At 39.3% G+C, this 11,077-nt stretch overlaps 1 protein-coding gene and 1 pseudogene across 3 annotated transcripts in view; one reads left to right on the top strand and one right to left on the bottom strand.

Moving 5' to 3' along the window:
- Positions 1–11,077, bottom strand: part of RERE (arginine-glutamic acid dipeptide repeats) — a 492,528-nt gene that overhangs the window by 414,955 nt on the left and 66,496 nt on the right. The window lies entirely within an intron of this gene.
- Positions 3,965–4,764, top strand: LOC108517910 (60S ribosomal protein L7 pseudogene; annotated as a pseudogene).

Genomic DNA, 11,077 nt, shown 5'->3' with positions numbered 1-11,077 from the left:
AAGGAGGGCAGACAGGGAGGGGTGGTGGGGAGGGTGGGGGAGAGAAGGAGGGCAGACAGGGGAGGGAGGGGAGAGAGAAGGGAAATGAGGGGAAGCGAAAGAGAGAGGGAGCAGGAGAGAGACAGACAGAGACAGAGACAGAGAGACAGACACCCCCAAGATGCATTGTGAAAGGTCAAGCCATTGCAAAGTCCCAAGCAGAAGAGGGACAGGATCTGACTTAACTTTCTTTTTTGTTTTTTGTTTTATTGAGATGGAGTCTCGCTCTGTCGCCCAGGCTGGAGTGCAGTGGCACAATCTCGGCTCACTGCAAGCTCCGCCTCCTGGGTTCATGCCATTCTCCTGCCTCAGCCTCCCAAGTAGGTGGGACTACAGGCGCCCACCACCACACCCAGCTAATTTTTTGTATTTGTAGTAGAGACGGGGTTTCACGATGTTAGCCAGGATGGTCTCAATCTCCTGACCTCATGATCCACCTCCGCCTGCCTCAGCCTCCCAAAGTGCTGGGATTACAGGCATGAGCCACTGCGCCCAGCCCTGACTTAACTTTTAAAAGGATCTTTAGGCTTGCTGTGTTGTGAAAACAACTGGTATGGGGGAGGGTGTGGAAGTGGGAGGTGGGCAGGGAGAACAAGACCCGTTAAGAACCTGCTAGGTAGCAGGCGCAGTGGCTCACGCCTGTAATCCCAGCACTTTGGGAGGCACAGGCAGGCGGACCATGAGGTCAGGAGATAGAGACCACCCTGGCTAACACTTGGTGAAACCCTGTCTCTACTAAAAATACAAAAACTTAGCCGGGCATGGTGGCGGGCGCCTGTAGTCCCAGCTACTCAGTAGGCTGAGGCAGGAAAATGGTGTGAACCCAGGAGGCGGAGCTTGCAGTGAGCCGAGATGACGCCACTGCACTCCAGCCTGGGCGACAGAGCGAGACTTTCTCCCAAAAAAAAAAAAGAAAGAAAAGAAAAAAAGAACCTGCTAGGGTAACCAGGCCAGAAGTGATGAAGGCTCAAAGAAGGTTTTGTCTGATTTTTTTTAAACATCCTGATTTTTTTTTGCTACCAACTGCAACTTTGGAAAGACAGATAAATCAACACATGATATTCATACTTGATTTACTGAGTATCTGCTATATTTAAGACACTCTAATTATTACCTTATCTAGTTACAGAACTATCTTCTTAAACTTAAACCCATATGCAAACAGTGAACTGGAATTCTCTAAATATCCCATATACATTTTACCCCCAAAACCTAATCTTCCCTTACTCTCTAATCTGATTATCTCATTAATGTTATTTCCTGTCCTAGTTGTTACTAAAGATAATAAGAGAGGAGGTATATCTGAGACAGAGCTTCGCTCTGTCACCCAGGCTGGAGTGCAATGGCACAATGTCGGCTCACTGCTGAGAACTCCACCTCCCAGGTTCAAGCAATTCTCCTGCCTCAGCCTCCTGAGTAGCTAGAATTACAGGTGTATGCCACTACACCCAGTTAATTTTTGTATTTATTTTAGTAGAGATGGGGTTTCACCATGTTGGCTGGGCTGGTCTCAAACTCCTGACCTCAAGTGATCCGCCCACCTCAACCTCCCCAACTGCTGGGATTACAAGCGTGAGCCACCACTCCCAGCCATAACTTTCTACATTACTTAAGTAGTTATATACAACGACACATAATTTCATCTAAAGTTCAAGACAATTCTGAGAGAGAAACACCCTTATTTACCTCTACCATTTTACAGGTAATGAAACTAAGCTTAGAAAAATGAAGTAACTTGCCAAAAGTTATTATGCTGGTAAACAGTGGAGCTGAGACTCAAACGTGGGATTCTAACTCATCCACAGTCACTTAAGTCAGAAACCTGGGAATTATCTTAGACTCTTCTCTCAGCCCCACGCCAGATACCCCCTCTCATTCACTCTCACACCATTACTATCTTAGTTCAGAGCTTCCACATCTCTAAACTCAGTTACCACAACAGTCCCACAGGTTATGTTGCTGTATCTTGTACAGCCCTCCCCTTCCATCCATTCTCCATGCTATCATCAGATACTCTCTTCAGTTCCAAACACAAGCTTTGTGCTCCAACCCAAGTATATGGTTAGGAACCCTACAGATTATGGAAACAGAGCCAAAAGTGTCAAGAGCTTTCTTCATCAGTATGCATGCATTAATTCCAGGACGAGCAACTTACCAAGCAATTTTTGGTAGCATCCCAACTTCAACATTCTCATTAACATTGGCAAGTATGAAAAACCTGGTGATTGCTCAATTTCTCCTTTTGTCTTTCTTCCCAACCCCAAAGGTGTAGACTTTAAGCATTTCAAGGACCTCATCAGACTTAGTCCCACCTTCCTATATTACTCCTTTCTTTTCTTATCCAATCAAAACTGCCATTCCTAAAAGGCCCAAATAGGTCTTGTTTCATAATGAGGTATCAGAAGAGACATATTTTAAAAAGGGGATCTAATTAAGTAAGTAGGTCTCTATTCTGGCATTTCATAGGCATGGGGGACAGCGATGATGGTAATAATAATGGCTAACATTTACCAAGATCTCTGTAAGCTGTGAGTCAGGTACTGTTTTACTTGCTTTACAAGTACTTAATTATCTGTTCCTTTAATAATCAAAACCACTCCATGAAGTGGGTATAATTATTATTATTATCACAATTTTTGGATAAGAAATTGAAGAGCTGGAGGAGTTAAGTAACATGTCCAAGGTCACCCAATCTAGTAAGCAGTGCCAGCGCTCCTAACCACCTCATACTAACAACTTCACTGTAATGGTAGACTCCAATAGAGATATATGAAGGAGATCACTGTGAGCTTATTCATTCATTTTTAAAATATTTCTTGGGAGTTTATTATATTCTGAGAATTATTCCTGCCACTGGGAATTTAATTGTAGATAATTTCACAAGAAAGGCATCAAATAATACATAAGTAAAAAGGAAAATAACACAATTTTACTCTGGAAAAAAAAAAAGGGTAAGGTGTTGTAGAGTAATGCGGTACTTTAGACCGGAAGCCAAGGAGGGCTCCCCTAAGGAATAATATTGAAATGAGATCTAAATTATAAAATGAAGCAAACAAAGAAAAAACCTGATGGAACCGCATCGAGACAATTATGATGAATGCAATACACCTCAGTGAGAGTTAGAGTTAGCTTGTTAGTTCCTAAAACAACAGAAAGGACAGGAGGCCACTGTGACTGACGCTAAGGGAGCAAGTGGAGAGTGGTCACACTTATATCAGAGACTCCGAAGTGTCAGCTATGCTGGCACACAGCCATAGGAAGAAAAAATCTGTATTTTATTCTCAGCAGAATGAGAATCTGAAGGGTTTTAAGTAAGAGAATGGGGTGATCTACGTTTCTGAAAAAGCAATCCCACTCCTCCAACTCTGTGTAAAGAATGAACTACAGGTCAGGCACAGTGGCTCACACCAGTAATCTCGGCACTTTGGGAGGCCGAGGCGGATGGGTAACTTGAGACCAGGAGTTCGAGACCAAGCCGGCCAACACTGCGAAACCTCATCTCTACTAAAATTACAAAAATTAACCAGGCGTGGTGGCAGGCACCTGTACAGAGCGAAACCTCATCTCTACTAAAAATACAAAAATTAGCCAGGCGTGGTGGTGGGCACCTGTAACACCAGCAGGAGAATAGCTTGAACCCAAGAGGCCGAGGTTACAGTGGGCCAAGATTATGCCACTGTACTCCAGCCTGGGTGACACAGCAAGATTCTGTCTCAAAAAAAAAAAAAAAAAAAAAGAACGGATTATAGAGTGATGAAAGTGGAAGACTGAAGAGGAATTAGGAGGCTGTTACTTCCAGAACCACGCCTGGCACACAGTCAGTAGTCAATGTGTTGAATAAATGAATGCTGCAATAGTCAAGGTAACAGAAGATGAGGGCTAAGACCTGGGTGGTAAAGTGCTACATGTAGAAACCATTCTGCCTCATTCAACATCTGTGAGTGTCACAAACCCAGTAGTCTTTTAAAACCAGAGCCTCTTTTCTGGCTGGAAACATGGAGGGTGTAGAAGAGAAGAAGGTGGTTCCTGCTGTGCCAGAAACCCTTAAGAAAAAGCAAAGGAATTTCAGAGCTGAAGGTCAAGCGCCTAAGAAAGAAGTTTGCCCAAAACATGCTTTGAAAGGCAGGGAGGAACCTTATCTACGAAAAAGCAAAGCACTATCACAAGGAACATGGGCAGATGTACAGAACTGAAATTCGAATGGCAAGGATGGCAAGAAAAGCTGGCAACTTCTATGTACCTGCAGAACCCAAATTGGCCATTGTCATCAGGATCAGAGGTATCAGTGGTGTGAGCCCAGAGGTCCGAAAGGTGTTGCAGCTTCTTTGCCTTTGTCAAATCTTCAATGGAACATTTGTGAAGCTCAACAAGGCTTCAGTTAATACGCTGAGGATTGTAGAATCGTATATTACATGTGGGAACCCAAATCTGAAGTCAGTAAAGGAACTAATCTACAAGCGTGGTTATGGCAAAATCAATAAGCAAATTGCTTTGACAGATAACGCTTTGGTTGCTCTATCTCTTGGTAAATATGGCATCATCTGCATGGAGGATCTGATTCATGAGATCTATACTATTGGCAAATGCTTCAAAGAAGCCAATAACTTCCTGTGGCCCTTCAAATTATCTTCTCCACGAGGCGGAATGAAGAAAACCTTGACTATCTACAATACAAGCTGCTCCAAAGTGCTTGAAACATCTGAGCGCACTTTCCAAAATAGGTAGTGTTCTGTTGCCCATCATGACAATCTCTCAGTAACTCTGAAACATACTCATTTAAGCAGCCCCCATTTACAAACATCCACCAACCGTACCTCTGCCACCCCCGCTACAGGAAAAAACACTTCGGACATGCCAAGGATTACGCCAAGTACTTTGCATCTAAGTCTCTCATTTGTTCCTTACTATACCCTATGAATCTAATATCTCCAAATAAATAGCAATCTATGGTAACAAAGGCAGTATTCTCATAGAAAACATGTTTTTAGTACCTGGCACCTATGGGAAAACCTCTCTGATGGAAGAATTTAAGAGGAGGGTGGAAGGGAGCAAATTCCATTTCTTCCAGAGTTCCTAAACTATACCAAAGTCAAACTTATGCTACCAGTTAGTTTTGCTCGATGATCCTCTCTGCACTGACAGGTGAAAGAACATGCAGAACATGCATAGCTTATTATTCTGAAAAGTCCAAAATACTGTGCTTATTCCTACAGCAACTAGGAAGCTAAACAGAGACCCAGTGTTAACTCCACACAGACTTCTCAGAGAAGCCCTTTCTTTGCAGTTTTATCTTCTTTCTTATACCAAATCTTTAGTTCAGAATCCCTTTCACTTAAAAAAAAAAATTATCATCTAGTTACATATGCAAGGCACTAAAGAAACAACAACAATAAAGTAAATATGGAAAAATATTTGATTCTAAGAAGTCATAACAGAATTTTCAGCACTTGACTGTAGTACGGGAACTGTCCCCAAATAACTGTTTTAAGATTGCAAAAAATAAAGATCAATTCAATATAATAACAGTTAAACCTTAACACAGCTCTTAATGTATATGGCAGACACTAATCTAGAATAACCCATTTCATCTTCACAACAGCCATTCAAGGGCCACTATTATCCCCATTTTACAGACAGCAAAAAGATACAGAGGCTAAGTAACCTGCCAGTGAAGTGGTAGGGACAGGACTTGCCTTGCGTGTCTGTGTTCTTATACACTACATACTGCTACTCTTCAAATGGGGAAAAAAAAAAAAATTCACTATCACCCAGAAGGCGGTCATATGATGATGAATTTTGACTTTGCTTTTTATTTCTAATCCTTCGGCATAAAAGAAACACTTCCTTTGCAGTTTCATTTTCTTGTACTAAAGCATAGCTTAGGAACATTTTCATTTAAAAAAAGAAAAAAAATACTCCCAGTATCATCTAGTAGTTATAAGAGAGATATGGAAGGCATTAAACTACATTATTCCAATAATCCTTACAAGAGAAATTCGGGTTCAGAGAAGAGCCTCTGAAAATGATAAACAACAGTAAAGTAGTAATTCAGAAAAGTTCATCTTAATCTTTATCTCATTGAGGGACATATTTTAAAAGTAAAAACACTGACAAAGTGAGAGATAACGTAACTTGTACTCAGCATAAGGTTGTAGTTTGTAAAAAGCAAGGTTTCTTAAAACCTTGTGAGTCTCTTTTTCCTATACAGTAGATGTTTCAAGAAATGAAGCTGTTGCCTTTGTAAGAAACTGTTATGATCAAAAGAAATTAAAGGAAACTTACCAGAGATAGTTTGTGTTGGAAATAATTTGAAGTGCCAAACTTTAAACCATTTCATAATTTTTAAATTTAGTTTTCGTAGATATTACATTACGAAGAAAAATTTTCCAGAAATATTTTAATCAAAGTCCTATTTAAAGAAACTTTTGATTAGACATTATTAAATTGTGTGTTGTTTTAAAACAATAATAAGAATCTGTCCTGAGCTATTAGAAAGAAATGTATAAGCATGTTTTTATTTTTTTAATTAGGCCTAAATGAGGGAAGGATCATATTATTTTAATTTTTTAAAGGTCTTGTTTTATGAAACGCAATCCCTTCATAAAAAATGCAAGCTGTGCTTCAGCCAAGAGGGTTAGCGTAAATTGATTCCATAAGAAAGAGGATCTCTCTCCAGTATAATCTCCTCTCCTGGGAGTTTCCCCCTTCGTATTGTTTTCATCAAAACCACCCGCGCTAATTAAATTTAAAAAAATGCTTCCCCCCTGCCGATAAAACAAGGGAAGGCGGGAATAAGCCAATTCTAAACACACTTCCCCATTTCCATTCCACCCAATGACTCTTTTCCTTTGAAGGTGAATCCCCCATACCTTTTTTTTTCAGTCATAGGTAAAACTTTAATTTTTTTTAATAATTCACACATTTTTTGCAGTCATTTCTTTTCACAAAGCCATTTTCAAGGTTAAATGTTAATTTTTAATCGTATTCCAAAAATAAGAAAATTCCAGATTTTTTAAAGGTAGGTTTTTTATTCCACTTACTCTATTTTGATATTCAAGTTTCAGTGTGTTGTCTTTCATTGAAATTAAAAAAAGTTTGCCTTCTATTTGATAGATTTTAAAAGATTTTAAAATGTCAACTCATCAAAATCAAGACATTCCAAATTTAAATTCAATTCTCTTCTATTTAAAAATGCTAATGAAAATGGCTGTTTCAATGCAGCAGCATCTGGCTCATTATAACACTCAGTTTTAACTAATAAATCCTTAATTATTAAATTCTGGTGTTCAATTTCTTTCAAATAAATAAGCCAAACACATACGGCTACAATTATAAATACCTGGGCTAAATTACTTGTACCATGAAAAAGCATACCTCTTGATTCTCTAGCTGCGAAATAAGACCCAAAGTAGGTAAGGGACACACATTTGAAAGACTCGGCATTAAAAACTTGGGCTCCACTGTGTGTAGGTCCCATATTCAAAAGCTGGCAAATCTTTAACTCTACTGGGTCCTCATGCATAATGCACAAGACAATTTGTCTGTTTGTGCAAATGGGCCAGTTTTTTTCCACGCTTTTTCAGAATAAATGTGTCAAAACTGAACATAATCATATATCCCTAATTGTGGCTTTACAAAGTAGACCCTACCTTCACCCAACTTGATGTTTTTATTAAGGAGTTACTGAATATATTTAATCAAGGTATCATTGCACATCATGATGTCTCGTAAAGGTTGAAATCCCTGAGAAAATATGTTTGGTTTTAAGCCCTAATATGTGTTCGGGAGTGCTTCATTTTTCTCTTCCACTCCCAATTCCTTTTTTTTTTTTTCCTCTCCTTTTTTAATCAGCAACATCGACAGTACTGAGTGAATATTTTACAATGGAGTTGCGGAGTATGTGTGTTCAATCGTTTCAGCTTCCCAGAAGATTCATTACAGTTACATTAGAAAGTCAAATCAGGCAATTCTGCAGTCTGGTGAAAGCCAGCATATGAAAGAAGGTTAATACAAAAGAATTGCATTTTAGAGGACATTTAGGACTTTAAAAAGCAACATTATGATAAAATTTTCAAGATATTTGTTCTTGCCTTAGCACATGCTTTCCAGGTCTAATTTCAGAGCTGTCTAAATGCTTTTCTAGGAAAGAATGAGGGTGCATGGGAGGAAATTGTTTGATCTACAAGGTCTGCCATCTTAATGATCCTCACGCTAAGAACACTGCAGATGTATGTTTTGCCCTCACTCATGGGGAAAGAATCTATGGTTCTCCAATTATGCTGATGAAGTAGAAGTCAAGTAAAAGTGAAGGTGCATTCATTTAAAACAAAGGTTTTGGTGATTGTTAACATCTGTCTGATTATAAATAAAACTAACTGCTGAGATTTTCAGCTCTTAATATGTATTTACATAACAAAAATCAATAAGTTAATTGTTTTCCATGATTAGTAGCAGGTATAGAAAAATCTTCTTCAGATTGGTACGTGTTTAACTGGCACTTGTGCATAATACAATAATTCCCCTCTCTCTAGAATTCAAGTCTCAATAAATCCCTAACTAATCTTATGTATTTGATTTATTTCCACTGGTTTACAGGTAAGCAAAAATAAGAATAGACTATCTACTGAAAAGCAAGCCTCGTCATTCAGTACAGTCAATTTTCAGAATACAAATTCCACTTCAATACAAAGGCTCACCTGTGCATGAGCAATTCCAAAGCTTAAATATCATGGCAAGAGGGAAACAGCAGCTAGCAGTGGTAACAGACATGAAAGGCAGCTGGCTGTCTTCAGTGCTACCTTTGGCAGCAGTACAGATGGACTTTGTAGGCCACTGGCTATGCTTAATTTAATATGAAGCTAAATACAGTCAAAACATCTGGTGTACCACTGATGGTTATCATGATAAATTAAATCTGACATCACCCACAAACCCATTCAATATTCTATTTATATCCCTTTTACCTAAACCACAAAACTAAAAATCCACATTTACTTTTGTTTTTCATTTCCTCTTAGCAGTCCTCTACTTTAGAAAAGGAAGGTTTTGTAGATCTGTTGTTTATACAAGTTGGGGGGCCTTCTTTAATAAAAGACTACAAAATTTGTATACAAAATGTCAAGGGGCCATTCAAGTGAGGGTCTCTTTGGTTTAAGCTTCATGGCCAATCTGCCTCGGGGGAGGGTGAAAGGCAGTGTAAAAACTAAACAGTACACCAAGTGGCACATGGAATTGGGACAAAGAATACAAACATTTTAAAAGCAGATGATTTAACTGACAACCTACAGAAGAGCAAATAAGACTTTCTAGGCAAGCACATCAGCAAAAACAAACTGTATTGTCAGAATCTGTTTATAACATCTATTTCTAAAATGCAAAACCCCAAATTGGGCCAGGTGCAGTGGCCCACACCTATAACCTATAAATCCAGCACTTTGGGAGGCCAAAGCAGGAGAATCACTTGAGCCCAGGAGTTTGAGATCAGCCTGGGCAATATAGTGAGACTCGTCTCTACAAAAAATTAAAATTTAGTTAAATTGAAATTTTAAAACCCCAAATCTACAGCATGCTACCACAACAAAAGGGCTATTATAAAGGAAAAAAGTCAATTAAAGAACCAAATTATCAGTCAAGTGTGGTGGCTATAGCTGTAATCCCAGCACTTTGAGAGGCCAACGCAGGAGGATTGTTTGAGCCTAGAAGTTTAAGACCAGCCTGGGCAACATAGCAAGACCTCATCTCCACTAAACATTTTTAAAAATATAAAAATAAAGTAAAAAAAATCAAATTATCAATTTTATAACAACTATAGGTCAAGAAACAAGTATAGTTCTTACAAGCAATGAATTCATAAAACAGAATTAGATCATGGTTAACAATCTGTTATTTTTAAGAAGTCAGAGCACCACTTATAACTAAAGTGACTACTGCCTCAACTGCAATATTCAAATTATTGCATTTTTTATTACATTGCTTTGAAGGATATTCAGTGAAAATAATTTTTAATTCTAGTGCTATATAATATTAGCATCACCTATACTCTTTTCAACAAAAAGGACCTAAAAGCCCTGACTCTGCATCTGAAGGGAGGAAAGCATGCCATATAATAAATTCAGTACAATCAAAATGAGAACCATATTTCTGTTTAACTTTATTCATCTTGGCTCAAGAGCTATAAAAAAAGTTATTAAAATTAATGCATCAAACTATAATTCTGTCCTTTTTATTACTGGTAATATTCTTTCTAAAGTATTAGTCTGCTTAGATGTACTAGTATATCTTTTCGAAAGTCTTCTTTGAAGATAAGGATCACTTTAACTTTAGAAGAAAAATAGGCAATTATATTAATTTGGCACTGAATCTTGTTAGTTTCAGTGGGTTTGAAACTTTGAAAATGATTTATTCGGCCAGGCGCGGTGGCTCAAGCCTGTAATCCCAGCACTTTGGGAGGCCGAGACGGGCGGATCACGAGGTCAGGAGATCGAGACCATCCTGGCTAACACGGTGAAACCCCGTCTCTACTAAAAAATACAAAAAAATTAGCCGGGCGAGGTGGTGGGCGCCTGTAGTCCCAGCTACTTGGGAGGCTGAGGCAGGAGAATGGCGTGAACCCGGGAGGCAGAGCTTGCAGTGAGCTGAGATCCGGCCACTGCACTCCAGCCTGGGCGACAGAGCGGGACTCCGTCTCAAAAAAAAAAAAAAAGAAAAAGAAAATGATTTATTCATTAGAAAGTCACTTACTTGGCCGGGCATGGTGGCTCACGCCTGTAATCCAGCACTTTGGGAGGCTGAGGTGGGTGGATCCCCTGACATCAGGAGTTCGACACCAGCCTGACCAACACGGTGAAACCCTGTCTCTACTAAATACAAAAAAATTAGCCAGGCATGGTAATGCATGCCTGTAATCCCAGCTACCTGGGAGGCTGAGGCAGGTGAATCGCTTGAACCCACGAGGCGGAAGTTGCAGTGAGCCGAGATTGTGCCATTGCACTCCAACCTGGGCAACGAGAGCAAAACTCCTTCTCAAAAAAAAAAAAAA

This window comes from Rhinopithecus bieti, unplaced genomic scaffold (genome assembly GCF_001698545.2).
Source record: "Rhinopithecus bieti isolate Rb0 unplaced genomic scaffold, ASM169854v2 scaffold_40368, whole genome shotgun sequence".
Taxonomy (NCBI): Eukaryota; Metazoa; Chordata; class Mammalia; order Primates; family Cercopithecidae; genus Rhinopithecus; species Rhinopithecus bieti.
The sequence above is the reverse complement of the archived record's forward strand: the minus strand, read 5'-3'. Positions and strand labels throughout refer to the sequence as shown.